At 37.2% G+C, this 17,405-nt stretch overlaps 1 protein-coding gene and 2 pseudogenes across 3 annotated transcripts in view; 2 read left to right on the top strand and 1 right to left on the bottom strand.

Moving 5' to 3' along the window:
- NRG3 (neuregulin 3) overlaps nucleotides 1-17,405 on the top strand; it is a 1,226,667-nt gene that overhangs the window by 887,897 nt on the left and 321,365 nt on the right. The gene's annotated exons all lie outside the window — the stretch shown is intronic.
- LOC114496217 lies at nucleotides 9,049-9,868 on the top strand (annotated as a pseudogene).
- Nucleotides 15,711-16,628, bottom strand: LOC114498122 (annotated as a pseudogene).

Below are 17,405 nucleotides of genomic sequence, written 5' to 3'. Positions count from 1 at the left end.
AAGTCTATTTTGTCAGATATGAGTATTGCTACCCCAGATTTTTTTTCCTGTCCATTTGCTTGGAAAATGTGTTTTCAGCCCTTCACTTTCAGCCTGAGAAGGTCTTTTATCCTGCGGTGGATCTCTTTTAGGCAGCCTATGTGTGGATCATGTTTTCTTATCCATTCAGCTATTCTACGTCTTTTGATTGGAGCATTTAATTCATTTGCATTTAAGGTTATTATTTATAGGTACTTATTCATTGTCTTTTATGTATGTGTGTTTCTCTCTCTCTCTCTCTCTCTCTCTCTCTCTCTCTCATTTCCTTCCTTTCCTTAAAGCAGTCCCTTTAACAACTGTTGCAGAGCTGGATTGGTGGAGTTGTATTCTTTTAGACTTCTTGTGTCTCGGAAGCTTCTTATTTGGCCTTCTATCTTGATTGAGAGCCTTGCTGGGTAAAGTAGCCTTGGTTGCAGACCTCTGGTTCTCATTACTTGGAATATTTCTGGCCATTCTCTTCTGGCTTGGGGTGTTTCCATTGAGAAATCAGCTGTTAGCCTTATTGAGGCTCCTTGTATGTTACTTCCTGTTTCTCCCTTGCTGCCTTTAAGATTCTCTCTTTGTCTTGAAATTTTGCCATTTTAATTATGATGTGTCTTGAGGTGGGTCTCTTTGGGTTTCTTTTGATTGGGACTCTCTGTGTTTCCTGGATTTTTGTGACTTTTTCTCTCATCAAATTAGGGAAGTTTTCCATCACTACTTTTTCAAATAGGTTTTCTATCCTTTGCTCTTCTTCTTCTCCTTCTGGTATCCCTCTTATACAGATACTATTATGTTTCATATTATCTTGCATTTCTCTTAATCCCTCTTTATTCTTTCTGAGCCTCTTTTCCTTTTCTTGCTCTTTCTGGGTGTTTTCTTCTACTTTGTCCTCTAGCTCGCTGATCCCCTCTTCTGCTTCATCGATCCTGCTTTTCATTCCTTCTACTGTGTTTTTCAGTTCAGAAATTGTATTCTTCATTTCCTCTTGGCCCTTGTTGAGAGTTTCTATTTCCTTTTTCATGCTGATGTAGTTTTCAGTGAGTTCATAGTAGCTGCCCTGTAGTTTCTGGTAGCTCATTGTGAGCTCATTGAGCTTCCTGATGATCATTGCTTTGAATTCAATATCTGATAGTTGAATTGCCTCTATTTCATTTAGCATTCTTTCTGAGGCTTCCTCCTTTCTTTTCATTTTGGGATTTTTTCTTTGTCTTCCCATTGTTAGTGAGACTCTTCTTGTTAGCCTCAGCTTCTTGAATTGATCTGTTCTGGCTCCCTGGGTTTGTTGTGTGAACTTCTACAGTAGAATAGCAGTGAGTTTCAGTGGTGCAGTTTCCTTGACTCCCGAGCTCACTGGTCTTGGGCTGTCATTTAAGTTGACTTTGTGTTTGCCTTTGGGTTTTGATTGTTGTTGAGTCTTTCTTTGGTGGTTCCTTCCCACCAGCTGGTTAAATGAGGGTCACTCTGTCCACCACCTCCTGTATTTTGTTGTGCTGGTGAAGGCAGGTTGTGTTGAAGCTGGTTCTTCTGTGTGTATAAGGTTTAAAGAATTCTCTCTTGCTCTTGTTCAGTTGTTTGTATTGAATACTGTCTCTACTGTTTAGTTGTATTTCCAGATAGGTCCTGGATTGAGGTTTGTGTGGTTACTACTCCCTCCTTCACCTTCTTCTGTTGTTATCTGTTAGTGGTTCCTTTGTTGTTGGGTTTCCTCTTCCAGTGGGTATCCTGGTGTTCACCACCTCCACCTATTCTTTTTTGTCATCAGTTGGAGGGGGAAGGCAAAATGGTTTAAGGCAGCAACAGAGAATTCTATGATATTTACAGTAGTTGCAAGTAGGGAAGAGATAGGAGATCCTTTGACTATGTATTGTGTTAACCATGATCTTCCACCCAGCTAGCTGATTTTTAGAAAGGATGGAAAGAAGATAAGACTCTTGTTGGGGAAGGAAGGATTGTGAGTTGGATCTATAAAGCAGGGAGGTTGTGGGAGGTCAGATTCTGAGGTAAGGTGAGAGTAAAGGATAGTAAACAGGCGTAGTGTATGCGAGAATAGAGTTAACCACTACGGTAATAGAGTTCAGGAAACTTTGACATGGGCTAAGATCTGGGGTGGGGGGTGTTGTGAAGTAATTACAATTGCATGGAACAGAAGTTATTTTCAATAATATTATGGCAACAATAATATGACAGAATTTATGAGATCTAGGTAACAAGAATAGGGAGTACAGAACCTCGAGCAGGGTGCTAATGGGACACAGGTGAGTTAAAGGACAGTAAATTAGCAATACAGTATGGAAAGAGATATCAGGGGAAAGCTGTCAGATCATACAATATATCCAGCCTAGCAAAGCAGACTATACAAAAAGAAGATCGATACAAACATACTATTAAAAAAAGATGTAAGAATACTGGAAAAATAATAATAATACAAATATGCAATAACTTGCAGGTTCTCTGTAATAGCAGAGTGAAATTTATCTCCCTGTCCCAGCTGTTGTGATGCCCCTTCTTTGGGTTCAACTTTGGTCTTTTCACAGATCCAGGATTTTGTCTCACTTGTAGGTATTTAGATAAAATTTAAAAAAGTAAAAATAGAAAAGGCAGATGAAGGAAGGAAGAAGAGATAAAATTGGAGGAAAGGAAGGAGGAAGGAATAAAACAAGAAATCAGGAAAGAGAGGAAAAAGAAATCAAAAGATTATAAAAACAATAAAAATTAAAAAATTAAAAATTGGTAAAAAAATAAAATCAGATTTAAAAGTCTCTTGGTTTCAAAGTGGCCAAACCGTTTTTTCTGCTGTTGCTGGCTGTGGCAGGCTGAGGGATGATTGTTATGGCTTTTCTTCCTTGGCTAGGGGAGCTAGCACTGGCTCCTCAGCCTTGCGCCCTGGGTGTGGGAATCAGGTCTTTCCCCAGGGTTACTGCTGTGGACTGGGGTGCCGGGATGCTCTCCCTACACCTAGGCCCGCGTGCCTATGGCTGGGTGGCAGGGAGGCTGGGGCGACTGATCACTTTAGGAGAATTCCCCAAACAGCACCTGTCTATTCACTCCTTCCTCTTGAGAAATTCCTCCTGTTCAAGCCTGCCACTCCACACAGTGGCCTGGCTTCTCCCACAGCCAAACTCTCCAGCCAGATTGGTGACTGTGGGGTTCTGGGCCTTCTGCTCCACCCAGCCTCTCCTGTCCACAGCCTCCAAAGGTGCTCTCAGCCCTTGTATGGTTGTTAGTACCTGGATTCCTCCCAGTGCTGCTCAGACCTTGTTTGGCTGGGGAGGGAGCAGTTGTCTCAGCTCTCTCCCAAGGACTCTGTGGCAAACCCAGCAGCGGGCCCTGGGCCTGGGGCTGCAGCCCCCGGACCACACGCTGGTCCCCAGGACCCTACCTTGTTGCAGCCCTCTTCTTAGGGTCCAATTTTTCAGTTCCGCCATAATCCTTGGTCCCCTATTTTCACATATGCTGAAGTATGTTGGTTGTTTGCTTCTCTACTCCATAGATCTGTCAGGATTTTCTCCCCTGAGCAGAGGGAAGCCGAATCTGTTCCTTCCTACTCTGACACCATCTTAGCCCCCTCTGTCGAGAATAATTTTTTAAATAAATTATCTTTTTTGTCATAAAAATTTCTTCAAAAGTCATATGTAGGTAGAGCATTTGTTCTTTTCTCAATATTATCTTCTGTATTCTTTGTTTTTACATCCCTCATCCTCAATGATAGTTTTAACTTGTCTAAGAAGAATATAGAGAGTGCATTGGCATAAATAAAGAAGTGCTTGGTTAATTTTTTAAAAAATAATTGATTGAAGCAATATCCATGGAATCAGTGATTTTAAACACTAAAGAATACATTGTTTCTGGCTCTTCTATTTCCAAAATTGTGAGCCGTGAGCCTTGAGCCTCAATTTTCCTACTTAAAACTGGGAATAATAAACATGGAAGATTGTGTAAGAAGTTAATTAAGTTAAATGCAAATATAAAAAGACAATACAGGAGAAACTGTATGTTATAATAAATGTTACATTACAGATGAAAGCATTTTAAAAGTTAAAAAGAATAAATGCAAAATAAACAACAGTTGTAACAGTTGGATACTGTTTATTACAAAAAAATAGTTTACAAACCATTAGGATAGACTGCTAAGTCATTTAATGACAATTCTCTACCTTTAGTGACTCTCCAAACCCTTGTCTCCTAATAGGTTTTTTTCCCACATATCTGTAAACATAGTCAGTCTTTTGCAAGCTAGTAAGTTTAACGATTATGAAATAACTATCCAAGATTATGTTTTCCTTTACCTTAAACTTTACCCTGAATTCACAGCACAAAACTGTCACACATCTTCCTCTAAATTGATCAGAATTATGTGGTCGTACTTAAGCCTTAGTGACATCATAAGAGTGTGGCTACATATTCACAGGTCAGAAAGCAATATACAGATAACATGTCATAGAAATGTACACTTGATACCTATATGACCCTATGAACCAATGTCACCTCAATTAATTTAATTAAAAAAAGATTAATAGCATCAATATTAGTTCAGACATACTTGGATAGAGCCCTGTGATTAAACAACACCAGTTATAAGCACAATTGAATGCTCTTAAAATACTACAACTGTACTTGAACAACCATAAACAATATATAAAAATAAAAAAATTCAATAAACTATGATGGATGTTAAAGATTTTTGAAAGCATTTTATACACATAAGAAAAGTATAGCAATTTCTTTTAGGTAGTCAATTTCTTGGTAGTAATAGCAGCAGTATTGGTGTTATCTGTTTATATTTGTATGGCACTTTATACTATTTTAAGTGTTTTAAAACATATTATCTCACAACAATGTTTAGCTTTTCCAAGTTCACCCCAAATTACAGATATTAGACTGAAAACTATGGCAGAAAACAACTCAAAATTCATATTGGCTTATACATTTTGAGAGTCTACCAAATATTAAACTTTTTTATTCTTTGTATCATATAACATTTCACCATGTTATTGTCCTCATTTATAAACAGAGTAAGCTGAGGCTCAGGAACATGGCCAGTCTCACAAGACTAGTGAAAAAGCTAGGATATGAACCAGAGTCTTCTACCCTTTGGGGAAGAACAATTGCTGGCCAACCACACATCCAGAATCACTCTATGAGACTGACGATAGCTGTGGGGGGAAGAAGAGAAAGAAACAACAAGCTAAAGGACAAAAAGCAGTGTAGTATTGAAATGAAGGTAACACTGCAATTTCCAGATTGTGATGTATTTCATATTGTAAAAATTAATGAATACTTAACAGATTGTCCAATGGATCCCAATAGTTCCTAACTTCACATGCTGACTATAACAGCTGTATTCTCTTCATGAAAACTAGTTAGATGAACAGTCAGTTGACTAAAAATGTGGAAGAAAAAATATTTGAAAACAATCTATGGGAATAAATTATCTTTAAATTCCACCTCTATAATTCCAAAGCCCAGAGCAACTAATTTTGGAATTAAGTACAAAAATATTATCTAAGGAGTTTTATACAATATTAGTATAGTACTTTCTGCCAAACCAATGATATCCCATACATGTGAAATCATTTTAGGAATATTGCACATGCATTTCTCCCACTACATGATTGGAAATTAAGAACCTAACAAGTGGTGAGTCATGATGGAAGTGGTAGTTGTATAAGGCAGATGCAGTGAGAATTGGAAGGGAGCAGAGCCCAGAACCATATGGATCCTCAGAGTTTCAGCACAGATTGAGGTGCTAAAACTAACCCAGCATAGTGAATACCAACCAGCACTGATGTTTTACTGTCTGATTTCCAACTTGAAAACTAACAACCCTGGCTGGTGTAGCTCAGTGGATTGAGCGTGGGCTGCAAACGAAAGCATTGGCAGGTTCAATTCCCAGTCAAGGTACATGCCTAGGTTGTAGGCCACAGTCCCCAGCAACCACACATTGATGTTTCTCTCTCTCTCTTTCTCCTTCCCTTCCCTCTCTAAAAATAAATAATAAAGTCTTTAAAAAAAAAAAGAAAACTAAGAGAAGATCCTTTTAAAAGTCTAGATATACTGAACTGAGAATCTTTCAGTTCTGATATACTGAACTAAGAATGAAACTGCTGGATAAATAATGAGGCATAAAGTTTGCATTAGATGTAGATAGATAATGAACATGTCTTGAATTCAGTCAAATTTTAAATCATGATAACTGGCATAATGTTAAGAACAATGGTATATGTACAGTAATGGTATATTCAAACTTCAATCCATTTCTGCCACTGATACTTAGTGATTTTTAAAGTAGTTTTTCTCCATTTTTTTCTGTTCTCATTTATTTATTTATTTGTTTACTGGCATCTGAGTGAGTAGAAAGACAACACTATACACAGAAAGTTAACATGGAAGAGAGCTTAGAAATTTACTAGTTAAGGGTTTCCTGATGTGTATTTTATAATATATTAGTTGCATAAGATATTTAAGGGGGATTTTATGACTAGTGGGGGAAATATGGCATTTCATAACTCTCCTTAGAAATTCACATTTATATATTGGTAAATTAGACTGAAAAATTTTGCAATAAAGGTAGCTCTTTAATTGTTTATGTTTTTCAACTATTTTATTTTGATTTATTCTTTATTGTATTTTTCCATTACTATTTAGTCCCCTTATACTCCTTCCCCCTAGAAATTACCACAATGTTGTTCATGTCCATGAGACCTTTTTCCTCTTTGCTCAATCTGTCCACCCCCTCACTGCCTCACTAGCTGTCATCTGCTCTCAATCTATAAGTCTGTCCCCATTTTTCTTGTTAGTTCAATTTGTTCATTAGATTCCACATTCAGGTGAAATGATATGGCATTTGTGTTTCTCTGACTGGCTTATTCCACTTAGTATGTTTTCCAGGTCCATCCATACTGTCATGAAAGGTAAAATTTTCTTCTTTTTTATGGTTGAGTAGTATTCCACTGTGTAAACAACTATGCCCCATAGTTGTTTTATCCACTCATTTACTTGTGGACACTTGGGTTGCTTCTATATCTTGGTGATTATAAATAATGCTGCAATGAACATAGGGGTGCTATATTCTTTCAAATTAGTGTTTTAAGTTCTTTTTTTTCCAAATTTATATTTATTGACCCTAACTTGGGCATTACTAATATACTCAAAGAACTAATGCTGCCTAAATCACTCTTAGGAAGAAAACATTTTTATTCCAACCCTTTATTCATTGAAAGAATAATATATAAGCACTAACCATGCATATTGGTGATTATGTGTTTTGGACCCTGTCCTAAGCCATAATCAAGAAAGTACCATGTGACCAGCACCTTTTTATGGGTCAGATTTAACTTACTTAATGGGTACTTTTAAAGGATATCATTTCTAATTTCTTATCAGGATACTTAATATATTGCTTAAGAAATTCATAATCCCGAGTTGAGGCTATTGGTCTAGCTGCCTACCCAAGAATCCTCTCTGAATAATGCCTAATTGTTCTGGTGAAAAATGTACACTATCACACTGATTCATCATAGGACCTTCTTTTTTGCTCTGAACATCAGATTGCTATTTAGGCCTCCAAAAACTTTTTTTAAGGATACATTTATTGATTTTAGAGAGCAGAGAAGGGAGGGAGAGAGAGAAAGAGGGAGAGAAACACAGATGTGAGTGAGAAATATTGATCTGTTGCTTCTCATATGCACCCTGTCCAGGGACTGAACCACAGCCCAGGCTTTTGTCCTGGCTGAGAATTGAATTGGATGGCAGTCCAAGCAACTGAGCCATACCAGTCAGGACTCCAATAGCTCTTTTATTTATTTATTTTTAAATGTTTTATTTATTAATTTTTTAGAGAGAAGGGAAGGAAGGGAGAAAGGGAGAAAAATATTGGCTGGCAACCCAGGCCTGTACCCTGACTGGGAATTGAACTCGAGACCTTTGGCTTTGCAGGCCAGCACTCAAGCCACACCAGCCAGGGCTGCAATAGCTTTTTAATCAATTCGCATTACTATCATTAGTCAAGGGACCATGTTTATCTTAATACCAACTAAGCTACCTTTTAAAAATTGCTTTAAAACTTCTATGATATATGTTATATGATACTACGTGAACTCCAAGACTTTATTTATACAAAATTCTACCCCCCAAATCTTTTATCATATTTTTGCATAATTGAGTTTTTCCAATTTAATGTGCAATTGTAAAAAAAAATACCCCTCTGAAATTTCAATTTCTATCTTTCCTTTCAGACTCTGTGCTTCTGAGAATATTTTGGATCATGGAATAGTATATCATCCATCATGTTAGCTCTTTCTCTCAGATTACTTTCATGTCTGCCCACCCACCAAACACACGCACACATATACACACCATCCAGGTCTTTATCTCAATCATTATCATTAATGTTATGAAGGACAAGTGCAAGAGCAAAGTCTACAGCATGCTGCTCAAGACTTCTATCCAACTTGATATCAGTCAGCACTTTTAAAGAACAGTTAATAGTTACACTAACTATAAATCTATAAATCTAGACATATCATATTGCTCTATCTTACCCACAAGGACATCACATGTTCTGCTGAAAATCAAGAAGCATTCTATCTATGATATTCTATTAGTTTGCTAGCCTAACAATGCTACCAAAGGAGAAAATTATATTAGTTTGGCTCATCTTATTATTTCAATTTGTGACAGAACTTTGTAATCTTTATAATTTTGTATTATGATGGTCTTGGTTTTATTTATGCAAGTTTATTTTCATCTCTTTGAAATAAAAATATTTGACCGCCTCCAATCTTTTGGCAGTTTTTGCATCTTCCAAGGTTTTACAAATATTACTTCATAATTATACTCAGTGGTATTTACAGCTTAGCTTTTCCATTCATAAAGGATAATCCACCCAAATAGTTTTAAATATGGGTATTTGAGTTTTGAGTCAACTCATGATTCAACAGTATGGCTGTTTAAACCTTCTTTGTAAAAGAACATGCTCAGAATACTAAATCAAGAAATGCAGTTTGAGAGAAGGCAGGAAAAGACAAGATGGAGTGACAGGCAGTGGATATACCCCTTAAAGAATGCAAGGACCAGGAGCCACAATCACTGGGGGACAGCAAGGAGTAGCAGCAGGGTGAGGAGAGCCTCAAAGAGGAAGCTGGTTGGGGGCCAGCTAGATGTCAGGTTTCTAGCCCTTCTACCACCAACTCTGGTGCCAATCACCAGCTGATGATGCTGGAAGGGAAGTCAGTACCCTAAATTTCCTCTCTGGACTGGAGTGATGACATTCTAAAGAAGAGGGCCCAGGAGCTGATTGAAAATATTAATGAGAGCAGGTAGAAGGACAATACACTCATGATCAGCTTCAGGGACAACCTCAGGATCAAGGTTTTGGATGTGACAGAGAAACTAAAGAGGGTTTATCAGCTTTATATAATCACTACAACAAGGAAAATCATTCAGGAAAAGCTCTAAGAGTTCATCCAGAAAATGGCAAAGATCAGCCATTTGGAAACAGAGCTCAAACAATTGTACCACATTGTGGAGATCATGTATAAAGACCCATGTGTCCATCCAGAGGCTACTACTTTGGAAGAAGAACAAACCCATAAAGATGGTGAATTCTGACAGCTTTCTGAAAGTCACTTCTAGTGACAGCCACCAAGAAAAGGCTTAGAGGCCACTGTTCTGGCCACACTGAGAAAATTTTTTCACAGTTCTGTAATGCATCTTAGCAAAAACAAGTGAGCAAACTTGTGCCAGATCCAAAGTCAGAGAATACAACACCATCATGGGTCCACCTTTGGTGTCCCAATATTTGACAAATTGACCCCACTGCAGCCCTGCACGGTTCATTTAACATTTGATTTGGAAGGAAGGAAGGAAAGAGGAAGTAGGGAAGGAAGGAAGGGAGGAAGGAAGGGAGGAAGGAAGGAAGGAAGAAAGGAAGGAAGGAAGGAAGGAAGGAAGGAAGGGAGGGAGGGGAAGGGAGGGAGGGAAAAGAGAAAGAAAGAAAGAAAGAAAGAAAGAAAGAAAGAAAGAAAGAAAGAAAGAAAGAAAGAAAGAAAGAAAGAACGAACTAAGAAATGCAGGTTGAACATGTGCATCTATTTTACAGCCATCCCACCCAAATCACTGTGATGGAAATAATACAAAAATAAGAATAAATTGCTAATAGTATGCACAAGTAAGTACGGGTGTCAGTCATTGGACAGAAAACCCTAAAAATCTAATGCATACAGAATTAGATGCAAAACAAGAGTGGAGAAAACCATAATTCACATATAAGAGAAAACCATAGTAAAGGGTAGGTTCTGTGGTATCTGAATTTCATAATCAACAAATACATGACAAGCCCACCAGGCTAGTGATTCTCAAACCTCTGTGTGCATACGATTAGTCTGTGGAACTTGTTCAAATGCAGAGTCTAAGAGAAGTAGTGACCAACAGCCTGTTTTTCATACCAGACTGCTGACTCTGCTGGATCTTGAAATTTGCTTCTGATCAGAGGCTCTCTGGAGGAAGGGTCCAGCAATCTATGTTTAACAAGTCCTCCAAGGGATTATGATACAAGTTCAGATGGGTACTTACTTGTAGTTAAGTGAACAGATGCAATTAGTTTAGCTGGCCTAATTAATGCTCTTCCTTTACCACCACTTGCATTCCATCCCATCCTTTATTCCATGCTGCAGGCTCCACAAGTGTTCTCTCCCAAGATGAAAAACTTGCATAATGCTGCTCCTAAGGAGGGTTTACAGTGGTCATTTAGAATGAAGCAAACCTAAAGATAACCTTTATCTCTATCATCTACGTGAAAGGTGAACAAAGAAAGCCATTCTTCCCAGTAAGAAAGTCTAACCAAGTGAGCCAGCCCGTATTGAAGCCTTTCCTATTTTGACATTTGCATGACAGAATCCCAAGCTACCTATGAAATTCCTACTCACCTTTTATAGAATTAGATTGCCAGTTGACACCAAAACTATAATTTATGTGGAGACATTGTCTAGTTTGTTCCTAATTTTTTTAGTGACCAGCCCAGGGCAACTGTAGAAACCAACGTACTGTATATTACAACACTTGAAAGTTATTCAAGCTAAAATGATTATCTCCCCACCTTGATAATGATCTGGATGGCCAGATTTATATTTGGAATATTGAACACAGAACCATAAGAAGAGGATAGCTGCCCCTGGACATCAAGCCCTTCAACCCCATGCTGGGTAACCATCCATTCCCTTTACTGTCTTCAGTCCATAGCTGTTGATTGCACATTTTAGAAGTAGACATATCTTAAGGCTGTGAGACAATCTCTTCAGCTACCTCAACTCATCAGAACAGCAATGTTAAATGCTGTCAGGGGGCAGTCAGGGTAACAGAAACCATGTCTCCCCAAAATGAGTTATTAAAATCTCCAGGGGGATATGTGAAATTTGAAAAAAAAACTCCTAAGCTGATTTCTTAATAGCATTCTGAATTTGAAATCATTATATATAATGTTTACATGCCCTTTTTTATTATGTTTCTAAAATGGAGTAATTCTTTATAAATATCAATGATATTGTACTTTATAGTATTAAAACACTATAGACATAGCTAAAGCCCCTTGAACATTATTGCCCTCACTTTGTAAACTACTTTCCTTACTTGTGAGTCTTCATCCTGGACAAGTAATTACATTTTTGCCCATGTACAGGGATGGTGTTCTGATGATAGGAACCATACCAATTTACTTTCTCTATATTTTCCCATACAACATCATATTTCTAAATCTAACTGCTAGTAGTGGAAAATGGCACTTCAGCTAAGAAAAGAATTCAGAGCCAAGACTGAAATTATAAGAGAACATTTATTTAGAAAGTCGAAGAGGTAGAAGAAGTGAGTCATAGAAGAAATGGATTCAGGAAACAAGTTACAGCAAAAGAAGGGCCCTTGGGGTTTAGGAGGGAGGAAAAGGAAAGGAGGCAGGTGGGGTGGGGGAAAGAAAGAGAGAGAGAGAGAGAGAGAGAGAGAGAGAGAGAGAGAGAGAGAGCGAACAAACCAACCCTGGGGAAAGAAGGTGGTGAAGAAAGCTGAGCAGTTCCTCCGTAGAGAAAGCTGTACTGGGTCCTTAATCCTGAGACCTTTTACCTGGAGGTGTCAGGGGAGGATCTCATAGAATATTCATCAGATTTATTGATGTGTCTCCTCAGAGCTGTGATCTCCACTGATTGGTAGATGCCAGGGCAGGGGTCATTGGTTACTGCAGCTGGTCCTGATGTCAACCATCGGGTAGAATGTCTCATTTTCCTGTTTTTCTGGGCCTGGAGCTGAAACACAGCTGAGGCCTAGATGCCATCTCCAGGGGTTAATTCTTTAGGGAGTAGTCATGCAAGACCTTGTAGGTTTCCCCATTGCTAGGCACCTGGGCTCCCCTTGCAGGTGACCCTCTGCACCTGGATCATTGTTCCTGCTCTGGTCATGCCTATCTAACTGCTCACTATTACATAACCATTTAGATGTGATCTGTGTATATCAGGTTCATTCATTACTGAATATTTTATTCTGAACACCCAATTATAAAGTAGAAATGTAAACTTGAAATGTTAAAATTTATACTCTATTTTAGAAAACATTATGAATACTTTTGTACCTACCACTCAGTTTTATCATTTAATTATTTGCATATTAGTTTCATGTTTTTTTATGAAATAAAACAACAGAAACAATGAAGAGCTTTTTGAAATTTTCCTTTCATTTTATTATTTTAAGTAGCCATCAGGATAAATTTAGAATTTCACCTCCCCTGAATCTTTTTAATGCAACCTCTGTGTGGTTTTAAGATTTTTCAGCTTATCCTTGATGTCCTTCAGTTTTACTATAATGCATCTAGCTTTGGGCTGATTCATTTTTGCAGATATAGATGTTATTAGCTTTAGTGTGTTTTTGTTTGGAGAACTATCTTTTTTCATTCTGGATAATCCTCAGATATTGTTTTAAATACTGCTTTTATCAGGTATATAATAAATATTCAAGAAAATTATATGGAACTATAAATGACCCCAAATAACCTCAGTGACTTTGAGAAAGAAGAACAAAGTAGGAGGGAATCACAATATCTGACATCAAAGTATATTACAAGTCCACTGTAATCATAACAGCCCAGTACTGGCAAAAGAACAGACAAATAGATCAATGGAACAGAATAGAGAACCCAGAAATAAACCCATGTCTTTATGGTCAATTAATATTTGACAAAGGGGACAGGAGCATAAAATGGAGTAAAAATACTCTCTTCAATAAATGGTTTTGGGAACTCTGGACAGCTACCTGCAAAAAAGTGAAACTTGACCACTAACTTACACTATACAATGGGACTAAATCAAATTAAAAAGTTCCTGGATGGCTAAAGAAAAAAATCATCAAAATGAAAAGGGAACCAACTGGTACAGCCCCTGTGGAAAACAGAATGGAATTTCCTCAAAAAAAAACAAAACAAAACAAAAACAAAAACATGGGACTACCTTTGGATCTAGTGATCCCACTGCTGGGACTATTTCCTAAAGAATCCTGAAACACCACTTCAAAAGAACCTATACACCCAAATGTTCATGGCAGTGTTGTTTACAATATCCAAGTGCTGGAAATAGCCTAAGTACCCATTAGTAAATGAGTGGATCAAAAAGCTGTAGTACACTTACATGATAGAATACTACACAGCAGAAAGAAAGAACTCCTAACCCTTCATGACAGCATGGATGGAACTGGAAAGCATTATGCTAAGTGAAATAAGCTAAGCAGCAAGAGACAAATACCACATGATCTCACCCATAAAGGGAACCTAATCGACAAAACAAACAAATGAGCAAAATAGAACCAGAGACATGGAAATAAAGAACAAACTGATAGTGACCAAAGAGAAAGAGATAAGAGGATAAGGGGGGAGAAAAGAAGAGTCTAGACAAGGAACATGTATGAAGGACCCATGGACATGGACAACAGGATAGATTGTGGTGGAGTGGGTAGGGGAAAGCACTGGGGGAAAAATTGGGACAACTATAATTGAACAACAATAAAAATATGTAAATGAAAATAAATATTGTTTTTCTAACATTTCCTTTTATTTTTTTCTGGGGGAAGATTGTTGTCAAGCAGATACTACAGAGTTTCCATCTGTCCCATATGTTGCATAGGATTTATCCCTTTGTCCCTCTTGGTTTCTTTCAGGGTGAGTTTCCCAGGACCAGTTTTTGATTCATTAATTTGTTTTTAAATTGTATCCCATTAAATTTATACCATGTAATATACTTTCTAACTTAAATTGAGTTTTTTGGGGGGAGAGGGTATATTGTTTTGGGGTTATGCTATTTTATTCTTTTAATTTAAACTAATACTTAAGTTATCTGTGAACATTTTATAAATCTTTCACAACATTTAATGAATGCATCTATGAAATTATTTTTTTCCAGAATTAATTTTATTCACTGTCTTACAGGATTCACTATCTTCATGTGTCTTCAATATTCTATTCCAGTCTCATTTTAATGAGAAGACTGCATTTTGTTTTGTTGCATTTTGTTTTCTCACTCTTCCTGACTTTTTCTTTTTCTTTCCTTGTTTACTTCCCTTGATGTTCAGCCACCTCTATGTCACTATTGCCAGTTGTCTCCCAGACCCCTAGATTCAGGCAATCCAGAGCCAAGTTTTATAAGGTGGTGATATTGAGGATAAGCAGATCCTGCTCATGAATTGGTGTCCATGTTGTCCTTTTCCCCTGGGCCTTCCAGTTATTTAGAGCACTACTGCCTAATCAGGCAGCCAATAGCCACTTGTGGCTATTTAAATTTAATTTCCAATCAATTAAATTATATAAAATTTAAAATGAACTTCCCCAGTTGCTAATGGCTATCATAGTGGATGGATCTTTCCCATCATCACAGACAATTCTGTTGGATAGTGCTGCCCTATAGCTATAATCCCAGGTATTTTTTTTTCTCAAAACCATGGCTTTTAAATAACTTCTCTATGCAGGGGGTGAGAAAAAGGCAGTTCAATTTTTAGTTTTAGTTTTTCTCTACATCCCTTGGCCTCCTAGTTTCAGACTAGGAGCCTGACCCTATGCTATGAGATTACACGTAGCCCTCTTCTTTCTGAAGGAGCTGAAGTCTAGGCTCTCAGTGACTACACTTGGGTCCAGAGCCTGACAAGTCCCTGGCTGCAGAAGCACACACACTTAGAATTTCTCCTTTTTTTTGGTCTTCAGACCAGAAGAGGCTTTTAGATTTTTCTTTTTGTATTTTAAGCATTATAAATTATTATTTTAAGCAGAAGAATTTCTAAAGCAAGAATTTTGTCCATATTGTCTTAGAAGCAGTCCATTCATTTTTACTGCAGGTATATATTCCATTATATTTTTGAACAATCTGTGTTTATTTATACATATCTACTGTATGTTGTTTTTTGGCTGCTTCTAATTTTCACAATTAAAATAAATGTCATTAAAATTTTTGCACACATCTTCACAAATGCAAGGGCATTTTTATGGGCACATAAGCATGAAATAAAGCTGCTGGATGATAGGAACAAAGCATATTTAATATTATTTTGTACTGTTCCACAAAACTGTTGCACTAGTTTACACACTATTCCCCATAGTTCATCAAGATAATTATTATTTTTATTATTATTCTCCAAAGCATGATGTCATGGATTTAGTAAAATAACAACAATGTTTAGTCTCTCTCTCCTAGTGCAATAAAGTGAGGGTCAGTCTCTGCTTCTATAAGAATCCTGAATTTAGCCCTGGCTGGCATAGCTCAGTGGATTGAGCGCAGGCTGTGAACCAAAGCATCACAGGTTCGATTCCCAGTCAGGGCACATGACCGGGTTGCAGGCCATGGACCCCAGCAATGGCACATTGATGTTTCTCTCTCTCTCTTTCTCCCTCCCTTCCCTCTCTAAAAATAAATAAATAAAATCTTAAGAAAAAAAATCATGAATTTACGATTTTCAACTGTAACTATTCTAACTTCTGTTTTTGAAGGTTTAAATTCAATTGCTGGATCAGTAGACAGGCATGTAGTCGTAATGTCCACTGTCCAAATGCCCAACCAAATTTTTTCTTCATTTTTTTTCAACTAAGCTGGTTGACTCAGTTTGTTTAACTCCTGCTATGGTGGCTTTAAACCCATAGCTTAACCCTGAAGGATCACATCTGTGCACCGGAGGGCCTTGTTCTTCATCTATACCAATTAAAATCATACAACAACCAAGGGACTTCATTTCAGAATTCTGTGTGTAGACATGAGAAATGTCAATAATTCTTTTACACAGCATGTCCACAGAATCTCAAAGTCATACTTGTATTTCCAATTAGCTGCCTCACAGCATGTCCCCTGTACCTGGGATCTGCTGTCAGCTGTCATTCTTGTCATCACACAGCCAATGTTTTCAGTTATCTTAATAAGTGAGTCACTGTGCAGGTACTTTCTTCTTTGTGACAATTACTGCAGTCTTTCCTGCTGACAGCTGCTGATATAAGGCCACCCTGGTTAATAGTCTTAAAGGCATGTTTTACTTGGTAGAGCCTGCCTTCAGGGAAAAAATATGGTAATACGGCAGTCAAAACCAGCACTGGAGTCATGGAACATTTTGATGCAGTCATTGGAATTTATTTTTGCACCGACGTTGAGTCTAAAATACCATCTCATTTTAATTGTATTTCTCTAATGATTATAAAATATGCTTTATTATTTTTTGTTCTAATGACTTTTGGGGGCGTTGGAACATTTGGGTTTCCTTCTTTATTGTTTACATATTCAAGTCCTTTTAAAGTATTTGCATGTTTTTCTTTCTTACTGATTTTTAAGTTACGCATTCATGAGAGTAAAATTTTGGTTCTTTGTTTTGCAAGGACCTTCTTACTGTCTTTGACTTTTTAATGCTTTCTAATTATATCTTCTTTTGTTTCCTATTAAGAAATAAAATTGACTTGTTTTTAATTATGATTTTTCTTGTGTGTCTTAGTCAATAAATTATGCTACAGCTGTAATTCATAAAAATATTTTGTATTTTCTTCTAAATATTTAAAGCTTTGTTGTTCACATATAAGTAAGTACTATGTCTGGATTTATCTGTGTATGTGTCTGTGTGTATGGTGAGGTGGTGAGCTCATAGTTTAATTCTTTGTTTCATGTGTATGATCTATTAGAGGCTCTACTTTGTGTATAGTTTTACCTCTCCCCTCTGACTTCTAAAGTTTCTTAAGTATTATACTAATGTCCAAGCATATGCAGCTCTATTTCTATTCTCTCCATTCTTAACCTTTGTCTGTTTATCACATGACCAATTTCACACTGTCTTTTCTACCACTCTTAACACCTTGTAAGGCAAATCTGCCTCAGCTTGCATGTATGCTTCTTAGTTCT

This window comes from Phyllostomus discolor, chromosome 5 (assembly GCF_004126475.2).
Source record: "Phyllostomus discolor isolate MPI-MPIP mPhyDis1 chromosome 5, mPhyDis1.pri.v3, whole genome shotgun sequence".
Taxonomy (NCBI): Eukaryota; Metazoa; Chordata; class Mammalia; order Chiroptera; family Phyllostomidae; genus Phyllostomus; species Phyllostomus discolor.
The sequence above is the reverse complement of the archived record's forward strand: the minus strand, read 5'-3'. Positions and strand labels throughout refer to the sequence as shown.